This window comes from Rattus norvegicus, chromosome 13 (genome assembly GCF_036323735.1).
Source record: "Rattus norvegicus strain BN/NHsdMcwi chromosome 13, GRCr8, whole genome shotgun sequence".
NCBI classification, from domain to species: domain Eukaryota; kingdom Metazoa; phylum Chordata; class Mammalia; order Rodentia; family Muridae; genus Rattus; species Rattus norvegicus.
Window position 1 is genome coordinate 20,648,590 of NC_086031.1, and position 22,419 is coordinate 20,671,008.

Below are 22,419 nucleotides of genomic sequence, written 5' to 3' on the forward strand. Positions count from 1 at the left end.
AATCCCACCAACAATGGAGGAGTGTTCCTCTTTCTTCACATCCTCGCCAGCATCTGATGTCACCTGAGTTTTTGATCTTAGCCATTCTCACTGGTGTGAGGTGAAATCTCAGGGTTGTTTTGATCTGCATTTCCCTTATGACTAAAGATGTTGAACATTTCTTTAGGTGTTTCTCAGCCATTCGGCATTCCTCAGCTGTGAATTCTTTGTTTAGCTCTGAACCCCATTTTTTAATAGGGTTATTTGTTTCCCTACGGTCTAACTTCTTGAGTTCTTTGTATATTTTGGATATAAGGCCTCTATCTGTTGTAGGATTGGTAAAGATCTTTTCCCAATCTGTTGGTTGCCGTTTTGTCCTAACCACAGTGTCCTTTGCCTTACAGAAGCTTTGCAGTTTTATGAGATCCCATTTGTCGATTCTTGATCTTAGAGCATAAGCCATTGGTGTTTTGTTCAGGAAATTTTTTCCAGTGCCCATGTGTTCCAGATGCTTCCCTAGTCTTTCTTCTATTAGTTTGAGTGTGTTTGGTTTGATGTGGAGGTCCTTGATCCACTTGGACTTAAGTTTTTTACAGGGTAATAAGCATGGGTCGATCTGCATTCTTCTACATGTTGACCTCCAGTTGAACCAGCACCATTTGCTGAAAATGCTATCTTTTTTCCATTGGATGGTTTTGGCTCCTTTGTCAAAAATCAAGTGACCATAGGTGTGTGGGTTCATTTCTGGGTCTTCAATTCTATTCCATTGGTCTATCTGTCTGTCTCTGTACCAATACCATGCAGTTTTTATCACTATTGCTCTGTAATACTGCTTGAGTTCAGGGATAGTGATTCCCCCTGAAGTCCTTTTATTGTTGAGGATAGCTTTAGCTATCCTGGGTTTTTTGTTTTTCCAGATGAATTTGCAAATTGTTCTGTCTAACTCTTTGAAGAATTGGATTGGTATTTTGATGGGGATTGCATTTAATCTGTAGATTGCTTATGGTAAAATGGCCATTATTACTATATTAACCCTGCCAATCCATGAGCATTGGAGATCTTTCCATTATCTGAGGTCTTCTTCAATTTCCTTCTACAGTGCCTTGTAGTTCTTATTGTACAGATCTTTTACTTGCTTGGTTAAAGTCACACCGAGGTACTTTATATTATTTGGGTCTATTATGAAGGGTGTCGTTTCCCTAATTTCTTTCTCGGCTTGTTTCTCTATTGTGTAGAGGAAGGCTACTGATTTATTTGAGTTAGTTTTATACCCAGCCACTTTGCTGAAGTTGTTTATCAGCTTTAGTAGTTCTCTGGTGGAACTTTTGGGATCACTTAAATACACTATCATATCATCTGCAAACAGTGATATTTTGACTTCTTCTTTTCCGATCTGTATCCCCTTGACCTCCTTTTGTTGTCTGATTGCTCTGGCTAGAACTTCAAGAACTATATTGAATAAGTAGGGAGAGAGTGGGCAGCCTTGTCTAGTCCCTGATTTTAGTGGGATTGCTTCGAGTTTCTCTCCATTTAGTTTAATGTTAGCAACTGGTTTGCTGTATATAGCTTTTACTATGTTCAGGTATGGGCCTTGAATTCCTATTCTCTCCAGGACTTTTATAATGAAGGGGTGTTGAATTTTGTCAAATGCTTTCTGAGCGTCTAATGAAATGATCATGTGGTTTTGTTCTTTCAGTTTGTTTATATAATGGATCACATTGACGGTTTTCCGTATATTAAACCATCCCTGCATGCCTGGGATGAAGCCTACTTGGTCATGGTGGATGATTGTTTTGATGTGTTCTTGGATTCGGTTTGCCAGAATTTTGTTGAGTATTTTTGCATCGATATTCATAAGGGAAATTGGTCTGATGTTCTCTTTCTTTGTTGTGTCTTTGTGTGGTTTAGGTATAAGAGTAATTGTTGCTTCATAGAAGGTATTCTGTTGTGATCCATCTGTTTCAATTTTGTGGAATAGTTTGGATAATATTGGTATGAGGTCTTCTCTGAAGGTTTGGTAGAATTCTGCACTAAACCTGTCTGGACCTGGGCTCTTTTTGGTTGGGAGACCTTTAATGACTGCTTCTATTTCCTTAGGAGTTATGGGGTTGTTTAACTGGTTTATCTGTTCCTGATTTAACTTCCGTACCTGGTATCAGTCTAGGAAATTGTCCATTTCCTGAAGACTTTCAAGTTTTGTTGAATATAGGTTTTTAAAGTAAGATCTGATGATTTTTTGAATTTCCTCTGAATCTGTTGTTATGTCTCCCTTTTCATTTCTGATTTTGTTAATTTGGACGCACTCTCTGTGTCCTCTCGTTAGTCTGGCTAAGGGTTTATCTATCTTGTTGATTTTCTCAAAGAACCAACTTTTGGTCTGTTGATTCTTTCTATGGTCCTTTTTGTTTCTACTTGGTTGATTTCAGCTCTGAGTTTGATTATTTCCTGCCTTCTACTCCTCCTGGGTGTATTTGCTTCTCTTTGTTCTAGAGCTTTTAGGTGTGCTGTCAAGCTGCTTACATATGTTCTTTCCTGTTTCTTTCTGCAGGCACTCAGCGCTATGAGTTTTCCTCTTAGCACAGCTTTCATTGTGTCCCATAAGTTTGGGTATGTTGTACCTTCATTTTCATTAAATTCTAAAAAGTTTTTAATTTCTTTCTTTATTTCTTCCTTGACCAGGTTATCATTGAGTAGAGCATTGTTCAATTTCCAAGTATATGTGGGCATTCTTCCTTGATTGTTATTGAAGACCAGTTTTAGGCCGTGGTGGTCCGATAGCACGCATGGGATTATTTCTATCTTTCTGTACCTGTTGAGGCCCGTTTTTTGACCAATTATATGGTCAATTTTGGAGAAAGTACCATGAGGAGCTGAGAAGAAGGTATATCCTTTTGCTTTAGGATATTATGTTCTATAAATATCCGTTAAGTCCATTTGGCTCATGACTTCTCTTAGTCTGTCTACATCTCTGTTCAATTTCTGTTTCCATGATCTGTCCATTGATGAGAGTGGGGTGTTGAAATCTCCCACTATTATTGTGTGAGGTGCAATGTGTGTTTTGAGCTTTAGTAAGGTTTCTTTTATGTATGTAGGTGCCCTTGTATTTGGGGCATAGATATTTAGGATTGAGAGTTCATCTTGGTGGATTTTTCCTTTGATGCATATGAAGTGTCCTTCCTTATCTTTTTTGATGACTTTTAGTTGAAAATTGATTTTATTTGATATTAGAATGGCTACTCCAGCTTGCTTCTTCTGACCATTTGCTTGGAAAATTGTTTTCCAGCCTTTCACTCTGAGGTAATGTCTGTCTTTGTCTCTGAGGTGTGTTTCCTGTTGGCAGCAGAATGCAGGGTCCTCGTTGCGTATCCAGTGTGTTAATCTATGTCTTTTTATTGGGGAGTTGAGGCCATTGATGTTGAGAGATATTAAGGAATAGTGATTATTGCTTTCCGTTATATTCATATTTGGATGTGAGGTTATGTTTGTGTGCTTTCATTCTCTTTGTTTTGTTGCCAAGACGATTAGTTTCTTGCTTCTTCTAGGTTATAGCTTGCCTTCTTATGTTTGGCTTTACCATTTATTATCCTTTGTAGTGCTGGATTTGTAGAAAGATATTGTGTAAATTTGGTTTTGTCATGGAATATCTTGGTTTCTCCATCTATGTTAATTGAGAGTTTTGCAGGATACAGTAACCTGGGCTGGCATTTGTGTTCTCTTAGGGTCTGTATGACATCAGTCCAGGATCTTCTGGCCTTCATAGTTTCTGGCAAGAAGTCTGGTGTGATTCTGATAGGTCTGCCTTTATATGTTACTTGACCTTTTTCCCTTACTGCTTTTAATATTGTTTCTTTATTTTGTGCGTTTGGTGTTTTGACTATTATGTGACGGGAGGTGTTTCTTTTCTGGTCCAATCTATTTGGAGTTCTGTAGGCTTCTTGTATGCCTATGGGTATCTCTTTTTTTAGATTAGGGAAGTTTTCTTCCATGATTTTGTTGAAGATATTTACTGGTCCTTTGAGCTGGGAGTCTTCACTCTCTTCTATACCTATTATCCTTAGGTTTGATCTTCTCATTGAGTCCTGGATTTCCTGTATGTTTTGGACCAGTAGCTTTTTCCGCTTTACATTATCTTTGACAGTTGAGTCAATGATTTCTATGGAATTTTCTGCTCCTGAGATTCTCTCTTCCATCTCTTGTATTCTGTTGGTGAAGCTTGTATCTACAGCTCCTTGTCTCTTCTTTGGTTTTCTATATCCAGGGTTGTTTCCATGTCTTCTTTCTTGATTGCTTCTATTTCCATTTTTAATTCCTTCAACTGTTTGATTGTGTTTTCCTGGAATTCTTTCAGGGATTTTTGCGATTCCTCTCTGTAGGCTTCTACTTGTTTATTAATGTTTTCCTGTGTTTCCCTAAGGGAGTTCTTCACATCTTTCTTGAAGTCATCCAGCATCATGATCAAATATGATTTAGAAACTAGATCTTGCTTTTCTGGTGTGTTTGGATATTCCATGTTTGTTTTGGTGGGAGAATTGGGCTCCGATGATGCCAAGTAGTCTTGGTTTCTGTTGCTTGGGTTACTGTGCTTGCCTCTGGCCATCAGATTATCTCTAGTGTTACTTTGTTCTGCTATTTCTGACAGTGGCTAGACTGTCCTATAAGCCTGTGTGTCAGGAGTGCTGTAGACCTGTTTTCCTGTTTTCTTTCAGCCAGTTATGGGAACAGAGTGTTCTGCTTTCGGGTGTGTAGTTTTTCCTCTCTACAGGTCTTCAGCTGTTCCTGTGGGCCTGTGTCTTGAGTTCACCAGGCAGCTTTCTTGCAGCAGAAAAGTTGGTCTTACCTGTGGTCCTGAGGCTCAAGTTCGCTCGTGGGGTGCTGGCCACGGGCTCTCTGCGGTGGCAGCAACCTGGAATACCTGTGCCGCCTCTTCCGGGAGCTTCAGTGCACCAGGGTTCCAGATGGCCTTTGGTGTTTTCCTCTGGCGTCCGAGATGTATGTACAGAGAGCAGTCTCTTCTGGTTTCCCAGGCTTGTCTGCCTCTCTGAAGGTTTAGCTCTCCCTCCCACGGGATTTGGGTGCAGAGAACTGTTTATCCGGTCTGTTTCCTTCAGGTTCTGGCAGTGTCTCTGGCAGGGGTCCTGCCGCTCCTGGGCCCTCCCCCACGGGAGCCCAGAGGCCTTATACAGTTTCCTCTTGGGCCAGGGATGTGGGCAGGGGTGAGCAGTGTTGGTGGTCTCTTCCGCTCTGCAGCCTCAGGAGTGCCCACCTGACCAGGCGGTTGGGTCTCTCTCTCACAGGGTCTGGGAGCAGAGAGCTGCTGCGTGCCGGTATCCGAGGGTGTGGGACTTCCGGTAAACACAGAACGTGCCTGGTCCTAAAGGAATTCTGCTTCCCTGTGTCCCAAGCTCACCAGGCAGCTTTCTTGCAGCAGAAAAGTTGGTCTTACCTGTGGTCCCGAGGCTCAAGTTCGCTCGTGGGGTGCTGCCCACGGGATCTCTGCAGCGGCAGCAACCAGGAAGACCTGTGCCTCCCCTTCCGGGAGCTTCAGTGCACCAGGGTTCCAGATGGTCATTGGCTTTTTCCTCTGGCGTCTGAGATGTGTGTGCAGAGAGCAGTCTCTTCTGGTTTCCCAGGCTTGTCTGCCTCTCTGAAGGTTTAGCTCTCCCTCCCACGGGATTTGGGTGCAGAGAACTGTTTATCCGGTCTGTTTCCTTCAGGCTCCGGTGGTCGAAAGTTTTGAAAGAGAGAAAAAAGAGAAAAATTACAGTAAAATATGTAAGAATTAGATTCCTGAAATTGATGAGACATTATGACTATGTATAAAAATAGAGTTACTTTCCTGGACACAGTTTGTATTCCACTTTCTAATTATGTGTCTCTTAATGCTTCTTATTACATATGTAACCCAATTATGTTCTTATTCAATATAGCATTTCAACATTGTGTTACCTGAAAAATTATGAACCAATTAATATTGCACAATAGAGTTAAACAGTTCCCACATATTCTCAATGTTATTTTTTATGAAATATAATGTGTTATAAAATGTTGATAATTTATTTGAAAAGAAAAGCACATTCCAATGCTGGCTATTATTATTTGCAGTTAAGCTGTTATGTGTTCATAACACACTTACAGGTCAGCCTTCAAAAGATATACATAAAATATGTTAGTATATATGTTATGCTTTAACAATGCTTTAGAGACACCACTGAGAACTCTGCTCATATTTCTGACTCAAGAGGAAAACTGCTAGCACCATCTTGGCCCCCTGCACACAGGGACATAGGAGCAGAAGGTCCAGGGCCCTTCTGGTTGCTGCCATCACAGAGAGTTGAAAGCAAGCCCGAAGGAGCGACTACATGCCCAAGACCAGAGGTAAGACCAACTTTTCTGCTCCAAGCGACCTTCCTGGTAGACCCAGGACACACAAAGGCAGAAATCCTCTGGGACCCGGCACTTCTGGTTTCTTGCTGGCACCTGAACCTCAATGATCCTGGCCCACAGCTCCCAGCTCCCAAACCCCGTGGGAGAGAGAGCTGATCACCAGAAGTCTAAGCAATCCTGAGACTGCAAGCCAGGAGAGACTGGCATTTCTGCCCACATTTGCCCACATCCCTGGCCCAAGAGGAAACTGCATAGTACCTCGGGACACAGGAATATAGGAACAGTCAAGCTGCAGGAGCCCCCCAAGGTCCAAACTGCACCCGGATCTGAACCGAACTGGTCAAACAGCTCCCTGCACCCAAATCCCGTGGGTGGAGGGAAGAGCTAGACCTTCAGAAGGGCAGACACTTGTGGTAAACCAGAGGAGACTACTCTCTGCCCACATTCCTGACTCAAGAAGAAAACACCTTGTGCCCACTATGTACAAGGACATAGGAGAAGGAGGTTCCTGCCCACAGGGAGAGTTGAAAGCCAGTGGACAGGAACGTCTTTACAACTAAGAGCAGAACACTCTGTTCCCATAATTGGCTGAAAGAAAACAGGAAAAGAGGTCTACAGCAGTACTGACACAAGTGTATAGGATAGTCAAGCCACTGTCAGAAAAAGCAGGATAAGCTAACACTAGAGGCAACCTGATGATGAGAGGCAAGTGGGGGAACCCAAGCAATAGGAAAAAAAAAGCCCACTTGTATCAGCAGAGCCCAATTCTTCCACCAAAGCAAACAATGGATATCCAAATACACCAAAAAAGCAAGATCTAGATTTAAAATCACATTTTATCATGATGATGGAAGACTTTAAGAAGATAATAAGTAACTCATTAAAAACATACAGGACAATACAAGTAAACAACTAGAAGCCCTTAAAGAGTAAACACAAAAATCCCTTAAAGAACTACTGGGAAAAAAAAAAAAACAGGAGAAGGAATTAAACAAAAACATCTGGGAGTTAAAAATGGAAATAGAAACAATTAAAGAAAGCACAAAGGAAGACAACCCTGGAGATAGAAAAACTAGGGAAGAAATCAGGAGACATAGAGGAGAGCATCACCAACAAAATACAAGAGATAGAATAGAGAATGTCAGGTGAAGCTGGAGAGATGGCTCAGTGGTTAAGAGCACTGTCTGCTCTTCCAGAGGTCCTGAGTTCAATTCCCAGCAACCACATGATGGCTCACAACCATCTGTAATGGGATCCGATGCCCTCTGCTGGTGTGTCTGAAGACAGATGCAGTAATATTCACATACATAAAATAAATAGAGAATGTCAGGTGAAGATGATTCCATAGAAAACATCAATACAGCTGTCAAAGATAATGTAAAACAGAAAAAGCTCTTAGTTCAAAACATAGAGAAAATCCAGGACACAATGAGAAGATCAAACATAAGGATAATTGGTATAGAAGAGAGTGAGGAGTCCCAGCTCAAAGGACCAGCAAATATCTTCAACAAAATCATAGAAGAAAACTTCCCTAACCTAAAGAAAGAGATGCCTGTAAACATACAATAATTCCAAATAGATTGGACAAGAAATGAAATGCTTCCCGTCACTTAATATTCAAAACACGAAATGCACAAAATAAAGAAAGAATATTAAAAGCAGTAAAGGAAAAAGGTCAAGTGACATATAAAGGCAGACCTATCAGAATCACACCAGACTTCTCACCAGAGACTATGAAAGCCAGAAGATCCTGGACAGATGTCATACAGACCCTAAGAGAACACAAATTCCAGCCCAGATTACTGTAATCAGCAAAGCTGTCAATTAACATAGATGGAGAAACCAAGATATTCCATGACAAAACCAAATTTACACAATATCTTTCTACAAATCCAGCACTACAAACGATAATAAATGGTAAAGCCCAACATAAGGAGGCAAACTACACCCTAGAAAAAGAAAGAAACTAATCATCTTGGCAACAAAACAAAGAGAAGAAAAGGACACAAACATAATCTCACATCCAAATATGAATATAACAGGAAGAAATAGTCACTATTCCTTAATATCTCTCAATATCAATGGTTTCAACTCCCCAATAAAAAGATGTAGTTTAACAAACTTGATAGGCAATGAGGACTCTGCATTCTGCTGCCTACAGGATACACACCTCAGAGACAAAGACAGACACTACCTCAGAGTTAAAGGCTGGAAAACAACTTTCCAAGCAAATGGTCTGGAGAAGCAAGCTGGGGTAGCCATTCTAATATCGAATAAATTCGATTTTCAACTAAAAGTCATCAAAAAAGATAAGGAAGGACACTTTATATTCATCAAAGGAAAAATTCACCAAGATGAACTCTCAATCCTAAATATCTATGCTCCAAATACAAGGGCACCTACATACATAAAAGAAACCTTACTAAAGCTCAAAGCACACATTGCACCTCAAACAATAACGGTAGGAGATTTCAACACCCCACCCTTTTCAATGGACAAATTATGGAAATAGAAATTAAACAGAGACATAGAAGAGCTAACAGAAGTTATGAACCAAATGGACTTAACAGATATTTATAGAACATTGAATCCTAAAACAAAAGAATATAGCTTCTGCTCACACCTCATGTTACTTTCTCTAAAATTGCCCATATACTCAGTCACAAAACAGGCCTCAACAGATACAGAAAGATAGAAATAATCTCATGGATCCTATAAAACTACCATGGGCTAAAGCTGGTCTTCAATAACAATAAGGAAAGAATGCCCACATATACATGGAAGTTGAACAATGCTATATTCAATGATAACCTGGTCAAAGAACAAATAAAGAATGAAATGAGAGACGTTTTAGAATTTAATGAAAATGAATGTACAATATACCCAAACTTATGCGACAAAATGAAAGCTGTGCTAAGAGAAAAACTCATATCTCTGAGTGCCTGCAGAAAGAAGCAGGAGAGACCATTTATCAGCAGCTTGACAGCACACCTAAAAGCTCTAGAACAAAAAGGAACAAATATACTTAGGAGTAGAAGGCAGGAAATAATCAAACTCAGAGCTGAAATGAACCAAGTAGAAACAAAAATGACTATAGAAAGAATCAACATAACCAAACCTGGTTCTTTGAGAAAATCAACAAGATGGATAAACCCTTAGCCAGACTAACCAGAGGGCACAGAGAATGAGTCCTAACTAACAAAACCAGAAATGAAAAAGGAGACATAACAACAGAATCAGAGGAAATTTAAAAAGTCAGTATAGGCTACTATAAAAGCCTATATTCAACAAAACTTGAAAATCTCCAGGAAAAGGACAATTTTCTAGACAAATACCAGGTACCACATTTAAATCAGGAACAAAGAAACCATTTATCAACACCGTAAGTCCTAAAGAAACAGAAGCAGTCATTAAAAGTCTTCCAACCAAAAAGAGCCCAGGACCAGGTGGATTTAGTGCAGAATTCTATCACACCTCCACAGAAGACTTCATAACAATACTGTCCAAACTATTCAACAAAATTGAAACAGACGGAGCATTACTGAATTCCTTCTACGAAGCCACAATTACTCTTATACCTAAACCACACAAAGAACCAACAAAGAAAGAGAACTTCAGAACAATTTCCCTTATGAATATCGACGCAAAAATACTCAATAAAATTCTTGCAAAGCAAATCCAAGAACACATCAAAACCATCATCCATCATGATCAAGTAGTCTCATTCCAGGTATTCAGGAATGGTTTAATAAATGGAAAACCACCAACGTAATCCAATATATAAACAAACTGAAAGATAGAAATCACATGAGCATTTCATTAGATGCTGAAAAAGCATTTGACAAAATTCAACACTCATTCATGATAAAAATCCTGGAAAGAAAAGGAATTCATACCTAAATATACTAAAAGCCATATGAAGCAAACCAGTAGCTAAAATTAAACCAAATGGAGAGAAACTTGTAGCAATCACACTAAAATGGGACTAAACAAAGCTGCCCATTCTCTCCCTACTTATTCAATATAGTTCTCAAAATCCTAGCCAGTATAATCAGATAACAAAAGGAGGTCAAAAGGGTGCAGTTAGGGGTTGGGGATTTAGCTCAGTGATAGAGCGCTTACCTAGGAAGTGCAAGGCCCTGGGTTCGGTCCCCAGCTCCGAAATAAAGAACCAAAAAAAAGGGGGTGCAGATTAGAAAGGAAGAAGTCAAAATATCACTATATGCAGGTGATATGAAAGTATATATAAATGACCCAAAAATTCCAACAGACAACTGCTAAAACTGATAAACAACTTTAGCAAAGTGGCTGGGTATAAAATTAACTCAAACAAATCAGTAGCCTTCCTTTACACAAAATATAAACAAGCTGAGAAAGAAATTAGGGAAATGACACCCTTCATAATAGTCCCAAATAATATAAAATACCTCGGTGTGACTTTAACCAAGCAAGTGAAAGATCTGTATGAAAAGAACTTCAAGTATCTGAAGAAAGAAATTGAATAAGATCTCACAAGATGGAAAGATCTCTCATGCTCATGGATTGTCAGGCTTAATAGAGTAAAAGTGGCCATTTTACCAAAAGCGATGTAAAGATTCAATGGAATCACCATCAAAATTCCAATCCAAGGGAGAGAGAGCTCATCGCCTGGACAGGTAGGCACTCCTGAGACTGCAGAGTGGGAGAGACCACCAATACTGCCCACCCTTGCCCATATCCCTGGCCCAAGAGGAAACTGTATACAGCCTCTGGGAACCGGAAGATAGGGGCATTGGAGCTGCAGGTCCCCCGCAGTCCAGACACCACCCGGACCTGAAGGGACACAGTCAACAGTTCTCTGCACTCATATCCCGTGGGAGGGAGAGCTAAACCTTCAGAGGAGCAGACATGCCTGGGAAGCCAGAAGAGACTACACTCTGCCCATATTTCTGACTCCAGAGGAAAACACCTAATGCCTTCTGGAACCCCAGTGCACGGGGGCTCCAGGGAAAGGTGGCACAAGCCCTCCTGGTTGCCTCCCTCATATAGAGCTCAAAAACAGCCCCCCATGAGCAAACTTGAGCCGGGGGACCACAGGTAAGACCAACTTTTCTGCTCCAAGCGACCTGCATGGTGGTCTCAAGACACAGAGGGAAAATTCCTCTGGGATCGGACATTCCAGTTTTTAGCTGGAGCCCCAACCTCGCTGATTCCCGCATGCAGCTCACAGATCCCAAACACCTTGGGAGAGAGAGCTCACCGCCCATACAGGTGGTCACTCCTGAGACTGCAGAGCGGGAGAGACCACCAATACTACCCACCCCTGCCCACATCCCTGGCACAAGAGGAAACTGAATACAGCCTCTGGGAACCGGAAGATAGGGGCACTGTTGCTGCAGGTCCCCTGCTGTCCAGAAACCACAAGGACCTGAAGGGACACAGTCCACAGTTTTCTGCACCCAAATCCCGTGGGAGGGAGAGCTAAACCTTCAGAGGGGGCAGACATGCCTGGGAAGCCAGAAAAGACTACACTCTGCCCACATTTCTGACTCCAGAGGAAAATACCTAACAGCATCTGAGACCCCAGTGCACAGGGGCTCCCGAAAAGGCTGCACAGGCCCTCCTGCTTGCTGCCCTCACAGAGAGCTCAAAAGCAGCCCCCCGTGAGCAAACTTAAGCCACGGGACCGGTAAGACCAAATTTCTGCTCCAAGAAACCTGCCTGATGGACTCAGGACACAGGCCCACAGGAACAGCTGAAGACCAGTAGACATTAAAGACTACATGCCCTAAAGCAGAACACTCTGTTCCCATAACTGCCTGAGAGAAAACAGAAAACCAGGTCAACAGCCCTCCTGACACACAGGCCTACAAGATGGTCTAGCCACTGTAAGAAATAGCAGAAAAAGGTAACACCAGAGACAACCAGATGGCGAGAGGAAAGCACAGGAACCCAAGCAACAGAAACCAAGAATACATGCCATCATCGGAGCCCAATTCTCCCACCAAAGCAAACAATGAATATCCAAACACACCAGAAAAGCAAGATCTAGATTTAAAATCATATTTGATCATGATGCTGGAGGATTTCAAGAAAGACATTAAGAACGCCCTTAGAGAAACGCAGGAAAACATAAACAAACAAGTAGAAGCCTATAGAGACGAATCACAAAAATCCCTGAAAGAATTCCAGGAAAACACAATCAAACAGTTGAAGGAAGCAAAAATGGAAATAGAAGCAATAAAGAAAGGACACAGGGAAACAACCCTGGATATGGAAAACCAAAGGAAGAGACAAGGAGTCGTAGATACAGTCATCACCAAGAGAATACAGGAGATAGAAGAGACAATCTCAGGAGCAGAAGATTCCATAGAAATCATCAACACAACGATCAAAGATATTGTAAAACGGAAAAAGCTACTGGTCCAAAACATACAGGAAACCCAGGACTCAATGAAAAGATCAAATATAGGGATGAGGATTTAGCTCAGTGGTAGAGGGCTTGCCTAGCAAGCGCAAGGCCCTGGGTTCAGTCCCCAGCTCCGAAAACCTCCAACAGCACACCTAAAAGCTCTAGAACAAAAAGAAGCAAATATACCCAGGAGGAGGAGAAGGCAGGAATTAATCAAACTCAGAGCTGAAATAAACCAAGTAGAAACAAAAAAGACCCTAGAAAGAATCAACATAACCAAAAGTTGGTTCTTTGAGAAAATTAACAAGATAGATAAACCCTTAGCCAGACTAACAAGATGACACAGAGAGTCTGCAAGAATTTAAAAAAAAAATCAGAAATGAAAAGGGAGACATAACTACAGAATCAGAGGAAATTAAAAAAACATCAGATCCTACTACAAAAGCCTATACTCCACAAAACTTGAAAATCTGCAGGAAATGGACAATTTCCTAGACAGATAACAGGTACCGAAGTTAAATCAGGAACAGATAAACCATTTAAATAACCCCATAACTCCTAACGAAATATAAGCAGTCATTAAATGTCTCCCAACCTAAAAGAGCCCAGGTCCAGAAGGGTTCAGTACAGAATTCTATCAGACCTTCGTAGAAGACCTCACACCAATAATATCTAAACTATTCCACAAAATTGAAACTGATGGTGTGCTACCGAATTCCTTCTATGAGGCCACAATTGCTCTTATACCTAAACCACACAAAGACCCAACAAACAAAGAAAACTTCAGACCAATTGCCCTTATGAATATTGAGGCAAAAATACTCAATAAAATTCTGGCAAACCGAATCCAAGAGCACATCAAAACAATCATCCACCATAATCAAGCAGGCTTCATCCCAGGCATGCAGGGATGGCTTATTATAAGGAAAACCATCATCATAATCCATTATACAAACAAACTGAAAGAAGAAAACCACATGATCATTTCATTAAATGCTGAGATAGCATTTGACAAAATTCAACACCCCTTCATGATAAAAGTCCTGGAAAGAATAGAAATTCAAGGCCCATATGTAAACATAGTAAAAGGCATATACAGCAAACCAGTCACTTACTTTAAACTAAATGGAGAGAAACTTGAAGCAATCCCGCTAAAATCAGGGACTACACAAGGCTGCCCATTATCTCCCTACTTATTCAATAGAATTGTTGAATTTCTAGCCAGAGCAATCAGACAACAAAAGGAGAGCAAAAGGATACAGATTGGAAAAGAATAATTCAAAATATCATTATTTGCACATGATATGATACTATATTTAAGTGATCCCAAAAATTCTACCAGAGAACTACTAAAGCTGATAAACAACTTCAGCAAAGTGGCTGGGTATAAAATTAACTCAAATAAATCAGTACCCTTCCTCTACACAAAAGAGAAACAAGCCGAGAAAGAAATTAGGGAAACGACACCCTTCATGATAGTCCCAAATAATGTAAAATACCTCGGTATGACTTTAATCAAGCAAGTAAAATATCTGTACAATAAGAACTTCAAGTCTCTGAAGAAAGAAATTGATGATCTCAGAAAATGGAAAGATCTCCCATGCTCATGGATTGGCAGGATTCATATAGTAAAAATGGCCATTTTACCAAAAGCAATCTATAGATTCAATGCAATCCCCATCAAAATACCAATCCAATTCTTCAGAGAGTTAGACAGAACAATTTGCAAATTCATCTGGAATAACACAAAACCCAGGATAGCTAAAACTATCCTCAACCAGAAAGGGACTTCTGGGGGAATCACTATCCCTGAACTCAAGCAGTATTACAGAGCAGTAGTGATAAAAAGTGCATGGTATTGGTACAGAGATAGACAGATAGGCCAGTGGAATAGAATTGAAGACCCAGAAATGAACCCATACACCTATGGTCACTTGATTTTTGACAAAGGTGCCAATCTATCCAATGCAAAAAGGATAGCATTTTCAGCAAATGGTGCTGGTTCACCTGGAGGTCAGCATGTAGAAGAATGCAGATCGATCCATGCTTATCACCTCGTACAAAGCTTAAGTCCAAGTGGATCAAGGACTTCCACATCAAACCAGATACACTCAAACTAACAGAAGAAAAAGTGGGGAAGCATCTTGATCACATGGGCACTGGAGAAAATTTCCTGAACAAAACACCAGTGGCTTATGCTCTAAGATCAAGAATTGACAAGTGGGATCTCATAAAGCTACAAAGCTGTGGTCCCGAGGCTCAAGTTCGCTCGTTGGGTGCTGCCCACGGGCTCTCTGCAGTGGCAGCAACCAGGAAGACCTGTGCCTCCCCTTCTGGGAGCTTCAGTGCACCAGGGTTCCAGATGGTCTTTGGCTTTTTCCTCTGGCGTCCGAGATGTGTGTGCAGAGAGCAGTCTCTTCTGGTTCCCAGGCTTGTCTGCCTCTCTGAAGGTTTAACTCTCCCTCCCATGGGATTTGGGTGCAGAGAACTGTTTATCTGGTCTGTTTCCTTCAGGTTCCGGTGGTGTCTCAGGCAGGGGTCCTGCCGCTCCCGGGCCCTCCCCCACGGGAGCCCAGAGGCCTTATACAGTTTCCTCTTGGGCCAGGGATGTGGGCAGGGGTGAGCAGTGTTGGTGGTCACTTCTGCTCTGCAGCCTCAGGAGTGCCCACCTGACCAGGTGGTTGGGTCTCTCTCTCACGGGGTCTGTGAGCAGAGAGCTGCTGTGGGCCGGGATCCACGGGTGTCAAATTAACTTTGAAATGTATAACTACGGCCTTCTATCAAGGCAAACCAAATAAGGTATTTTTTCTTTTCTTTTTTTTTGCATTTAAAAAAATTATTTATTCATATTTTCAATTGGGAATTTCTTCTTTACATTTTAAATGTTATTCCCTTTTCCAGTTTCCTGTCCATAAGCCCCTAACCACTACCCCTCCACTTCTGTAAGAGTGTTCCCCTCTCTATCTACTCCCCTTAAGAGAATCCCCAAACAATCACCTACCCTAGGGGACCAACGTTGGCAAGACTAAGTGCTTCTCCCTCCACTGGTGCCCAGCAAGGTCATCCTTCGCTACATATGCAGTTGGATCCATGGGTCAGTCCATGTATTGTCTTTGGATAGTGGTATGGGAGCCCTATCTGGACTCTTGCTACTGGTCTACCTAGTGAGCCTGTGGTGTTTGTGCAGGATGAGGTTCATACAGAGGCGGCATGCATTCATGGTCGTGCAGGCATTTGCAGTCATTGAAGCAGGACATTCCCCCCAGCCGTGGCTAACAGTCATATAAGATATATAGCCACCCTTACTCTACTGGGCCCTGTTTCCACTGGCATATTCCATTGTCCCTGAGCATATTGAGTGACCCTACTCAGTGACGGGCAACTTCCCTTCTCACCTAAGACATGGAGCCTTGAGGATGACAAGGTAATCCTATGAAGGGTACACGAAGGGACGATCCTAAGACAAGGGGGGTTGCCGCGCTCAGTATATGCCAGTGTCATCTGGGTGCCAATAAAACAAAAAGGGGGAACTGTAGGGAGATGCGAGGTCCCGGGCCTCGGAGATGGCTCCGGTTTCCGCCTTCTGCTCCTTGAGAAAAACAAGTCCTTATTTGAGTGTTCCTGCTTGGCCTGGTCACTTCCGCATAGATACAACCTATCCGCTATCCCCATGTGGCTTGCTAGGATTGGCCAGCGCTAGCTATTTAAGTGTGGTGCGGGGATTCCCCAGGGTCAGAAGATTGTATCAAGTTTCCTGAGTAAAACTGCTTGAAGAAGATCTTCGCTGGTTGTGTCTTCCTTGCTGGTTGAGGTTGGGTGCGACATCATCTCATAGAACAAAATGTATTGATCAAAAACAAAAATATTATCCTCCAAATTAAAGGAAAAAATTTCAAAAACAGAAAACTTAACACTTGTTTATATTTATGTAATTTATAATTTATTTCAAATTTCATTAACTGCTTCATTATTACCATCTAAGCAGACTTTTGTAAGTAGAATCTAGTACAAAATTACATGCTGCATTTCATAGCAATGGTGTGTTAAGTTTTATGACTTGAAATAAATCTAAATATATTCTTTGCCTTTGAAAGAAATATTAATGAAATATACATAACAGATTACCTTCTAGAATAGATTGACAGCTTCAGCCTATAGACTACTATTCCTTTCTGCCTGGTTGTGCATGTCCCTAAAACTAACAGTTGCTTTTACATTTTGAATAGTTTTTATGATTAAAAACTGATTAAACTATAAATGATCATTGAGGTCCTACAGACACACACACACACACACACACACACACACACACACATACACACACACACACACCACTAAATAAATCAATATAACTGTATCTTTAGATGATATCAGTTTTAAAGGTGTTCATACAGGTCTATACAGATGATTTATTATGGTTTGAGAAAAGATTTCTCATGAAGAGATTGATACTATTGTTTGAATTCTAATGCTAAAATGTGTAACCGAATCTGTGATTGAACAGCCGATCCGATATAGTCACCAGCATGTTATTTACTAGTGGACTATTCCAAGTCCTGCAGATGTTCTCATACAAGTAGTATTTTTATGAAAATATGTGTTAATCCATAAAAGTGAAATACAAATGAGAAAATACTGAATTTTCATCATTATTCATGGAAGAAATAAGAAACAAACTATATATTAATAAGAAATATCATAAAAATCTGCACATTTGGGCAAAAATATCAGTTTACAAATACACCAATATGTTAAGGAAGCACTTCAAAGAAAGATACCTTGAAATCTAGATTAGGAGTAATAGATACCGTATATCCTCTTTAACTAATCTAATCTCAGATCTAAGGAAGCAGGTTTGTACCCCCATTGTTTTAAAAATAGTAACTAAAATAATTTAGTCTTAAGGAAACGACCATTTGTGATCTTTACATAATTCATCAAATTTCAAAAATTTTTGAATTATTGGAAAATATAATCCAAGGATTGAAATAAGTTCATAAAGACATTCAATGTTCAGTTAAAATCTGCTTACATAGATGTTGTAAAAAGCTTAATAATATAATACTTCTTACAGACATAGAACAATTTCAAGAATCATGCCTCAACAATATTATCAACATGCAATTACATCAGAAAAAACTATGAGACTTGCTTGGATTGAAATGTGTACAGCTAATAGAAATGCACCCAGGGAAAAAAAGACACTTAAGTGCAGTCCAGGCATAATGAAAGCCATAATAATTTACCCAGAAAAAAATAGAGAAAAGTGGTAGGGTGACCTTATTTTAAAAAAAAAATCTACTTTGGGATTATTTATAGTATAAATTAAGATATATTACCAAGTATATATGTTGAAAAAGAGGATGGAACTTTTACTCTGATAAATATTCATTTCCCAAAGATTTTTAATGCTATGACCTAGAATATAGTTAGATTCAATTTTCATTTTAAAGATTTGCATATGGGATCAAGATGAGTCATCTTTCATAACACTGTTTTATCTGTTGCTCTTTAAAAAAAACTCAATCTAGTATAGCTTAGGATCATAGACAGGTGATTACAAGCCTAGGAGAATATTTTTGAGGGGCAATTACCTCATGGTTTCTGAAGACAGTGAAACTGATGAACCATTCATGGTAGAAGTAAGATTATGAAAGAATTGATAAGCCAGAAATGAACTCATACAAACATTTCTGTTAGGGATGATATTGTGAGTTAAAGGACCTTTGGAGAAGTAGTCAGATTGATAGATACAGCATGCAGGAAATTATGTAGAAAACACAGGTTAAAAAATAACTCTTGAGAAGTACCCATAGGATTTTATATCACTGAAATCATTGGCTAAATTCTGGCAACTACATTTTTGATTATGTGTTTCACAAAGAAACTAGATGGGTGTATTTAAAAAATTCAGTGTGTATGTGAAAAAGAACAATATACATTTTAGAAAAGTAGCATCTGACAACTCACATTTGATTTGAGCCACTTTTATCAACAGCTGATCATAGGTGTGAAGTTGCTAAATTAATTTAAAAGTTAGAATCTTTCTGAGTGCAGAAAAGAAGAAAACCAATAGAGTCTTAAAAAGGGGTAATAACTATAAGGGACTGAGTATTGCAGATAAAAAGAAACATCTGCTTGAACAAATGCATAGAGAATGATAAAAGCAGAGGGAATCAAACATTCTGTAGGTTTTGTTATCTTTTTTAACAATTTGTTGCAAAGAAAAGAAAGAAAAATATCATGAAATCATTTTTTTCAGTTGTAAGCTGCACAATGTATATTGTTCATTAATGTTTTACATGAAGGAAATTCAAAGAAAGTAAGTTCCATGCATGCAGCAATGGCTGTCTTTCTGTGCCCATACTGTCCGGGAGTAGTGAGTTACCTTTTAGGTAAAACCATGTTGAGTGTGCATATTTGGAGATTACCATTATCTATTATTTCATTGTTTGCTATCTATAGATCTAAATTATATTCACTAGAGACAAGAAAGCAAAGTGAGTAGGCAATGTAAACTGAAGAGCTAAAGCCACAGAAATGAACCTTACCTGAAGCCTGGGGCCAGCTCTCAGAAGTATTGAAGAAAAGAGAGGATAGAAACGTAATAACATTTATTAATTTGAGTTTGGGTATCATTTATTAATTTTAAAAACTGGAAGTAAAGAATCAACACAGAAATAGGGTGATAATTTCCTTTTGAAGATGACACTGGAATCTATTTAAAATAAAATGAAAATTCTGAGTATTTTTTTTATGAGAACCCAAGATTCTTTTTGTTCTGTTCTGTTTTGTTGTTGTTGGTTTGGTCTGGTTTTTATAAGACTGGGTTTCTCTGTGTAGCCCTTGCTGTCTCTCATCTGGAAAGTCCCTACCCCATGTTCCCTCCCCCTGATTCTATGAGAGTGTCCCCCCACCACACACACACATCCACTCCTGCCTCAACACCCAGGCATTTCTCTAACTGGGGTTTCGAGCTTTTCCAGGACTAAGGACCTCTCCTTCCATTGATGTCTGACAAGGCCATCGTATGCTACATGTGGGGCTGGAGCCATGGGTCTCTTTGTCTACTCTTTGGTTGGTGGTTTACTCCCTGGGAGCTGTGTGGATATGGTTGCTTGAAATTGTTTTTCCTATGGGTTGCAAGCTCTTCAGCTCCTTCAGACCTTTCTCTAGCACCTCCATTAAGGACCCCATGCTCAGTCCAATAGTTGGCTGTGAGCATTTGCTTCTGTATTTGTCACACTCTGGCAGAGCCTCTCAGGAGACAGCTATATCAGGCTTCTGTCAGCATGCACCTCTTGGCATCCCCAGTAGTGTCTGGGTTTGGGCTCTGTGTATGGGATGGATCCCCAGGTTGGGCAGTCTCTGGATGGCCTTTTATTCAGACGCTGTTACACACTTTGTCCTGTATTTCCTCCCTTAATTAATTTTACCCCTTCTTGTCTTTTTTTTAAATTCTTACTTTTATTTATTTATTTATTTATTTATTTATTTAGAAATTTTATTTGTTTTATTTGATATATTTATTTATATTTCTAATGTTATTCCCTTTCCCAGTTTCCTGCCTGTAAGAACCCCTATCACCTCCCCCCCCCATACAGTCCCCCTCCCACCTTACACACCCCTCTGCCATTCTCCTACACTGGGGGTCCAACTTTGGCAGGACCAAGGGCTTTCCCTTCCACTGGTGTCCCAACAAGGCTATTCTCTGCTACATATGCAGTTGGAGCCCTGGGTCAGTCCATAGTCTTTTGGTAATGGTTTAGCCCCTAGAAGCTCTGTTTGGTTGGCATTGTTGTTCTTATGGGGTTGAAAGCCCCTTCATCTCTTTCAATCCTTCCTCTAATTCCCCCCAAAATGGGGCCTGTTCTCAGTTCATCGGTTTGCTGCTAGCATTGACCTCTCTATTGGAAATGCTCTGGATATGTCACTCAGGAGAGATCTATTTCCAGTCCCTTTCATCATTAACTACACACACACACACACACACACACACACACACACACACATATATATATATATATATATATATATGGGCCACATGTGGGGAAGCTCTGATTGACTGTTCCTTCAGTCGCTACTCTAAACTTTGCTCCATATGTGCTCCTATGGATTTTTTCCCCCTTTTAAAAAGAAATGGGAGCATCCACATTTTTGTCATACTTTGTCTTGAGCTTCCCATGGTCTGTGGATTGCGTCTTGGGTAATTCGAGCTTTTTGGCTAATATCCACTTATCAATAAGTGCATACCAAGTGTGTTTTCTGTGATTGGGTTACCTCACTCAGGATGATATTTCCTAGTTCATTCCATTTGCCTATGAATTTCATAAAGTCATTGTTTTTGAGAGCTGAATTGTACTCCATTGTGTAGATGTATCATATTTTTTTAATCCGTTCCTCTGTTGAAGGGCATCTGGGTTCTTTCTAGCTTCTGGCTATTATAAATAAGGCTGCTGTGAACATAGTGGAGCACGTGTCTTTGTTGTATGTTGGAGCATCTTTTGGTTATATGCCCAGGAGAGTTACAACTGTGTCCTCAGGTAGTGGAATGTCCAAATTTCTGAGCAACCTAGAGACTGAAATTCCAGAGAGGTTGCACGAGTTTGCAATCCCACCAACAATGGAGGAGTCTTTCTCTTTCTCCACATCCTCAACAGCATCTGCTGTCATCTGAGTTTTTGATCTTAGCCATTCTGACTGGTGTGAGGTAGAATCTCAGGGTTGTTTTGATTTGCATTTCTCTGATGACTAAAGATGTTGAACATTTCTTTAGGTGCTTTTTGACCATTTGCTATTCCTCAGCTGAGAATTTTTTTTTAGCTATGTACCCCATTTTTAATAGGGTTATTTGTCTCTCTGGAGTCTAACTTCAGAAGTGTGGTATGCAAATTTGTTCATCCTTTTTAAGTTTCCTGTGGTCTGTGAATTTGTATCTTGGGTATTCTGAGGTTTTAAGCTAATGTCCACTTATCAATGAGTGCTTACCATGTGAATTCTTTTGTGATTGGGTTATGTCACTCTGGATGGTATTTTCTAGCTCTATCCATTTAACTAAGAATTTCATGAAGTCTTTGTTTTTGATAGCTGCGTAGTACTCCATTGTGTAAATGTACCATATTTTTCTGTATCCATTACTCTGTTGAAGGGTATCTACTTTCGTTCCAGCTTTTCTAAGACGACTATGAACATAGTGGAGCATGTTTGCTTGTTATATGTAGGAGAATCTTTTGGGTATATGCACAGGAGTGGTATAGAGGGCTAATATTCAATATCTACAGAGAACTTAAGAAGTTAGGCTCCAGAGAACCAATACCCCTATTAAAAATGTGGTATAGAACTAAACAAAGAGTTCTCAACTGAGGAATACAAAATGGCTGTGAATCCCCTATATAAATGTTCAAACTCCTTAGGCATCATGGAAATTCAAATCAAAACAACGCCGAGATTCCACCTTACACAATTCAGAATGGCTAAAATCAAAACCTCAGGTAACAGCAGATGCTCCTTAGGATTTGGAGAAAGAGGAACACTCCTCCATTGTTGGTAAGGTTGAAAGGTGTTGCACCTACTCTGGAAATCATTCTGGCAGTTCCTTAGAAAATTGAACAGAGTACTACCTGAGTTTTATTTTTAAAATAGAAATTTAACTAAAATAGTATTAC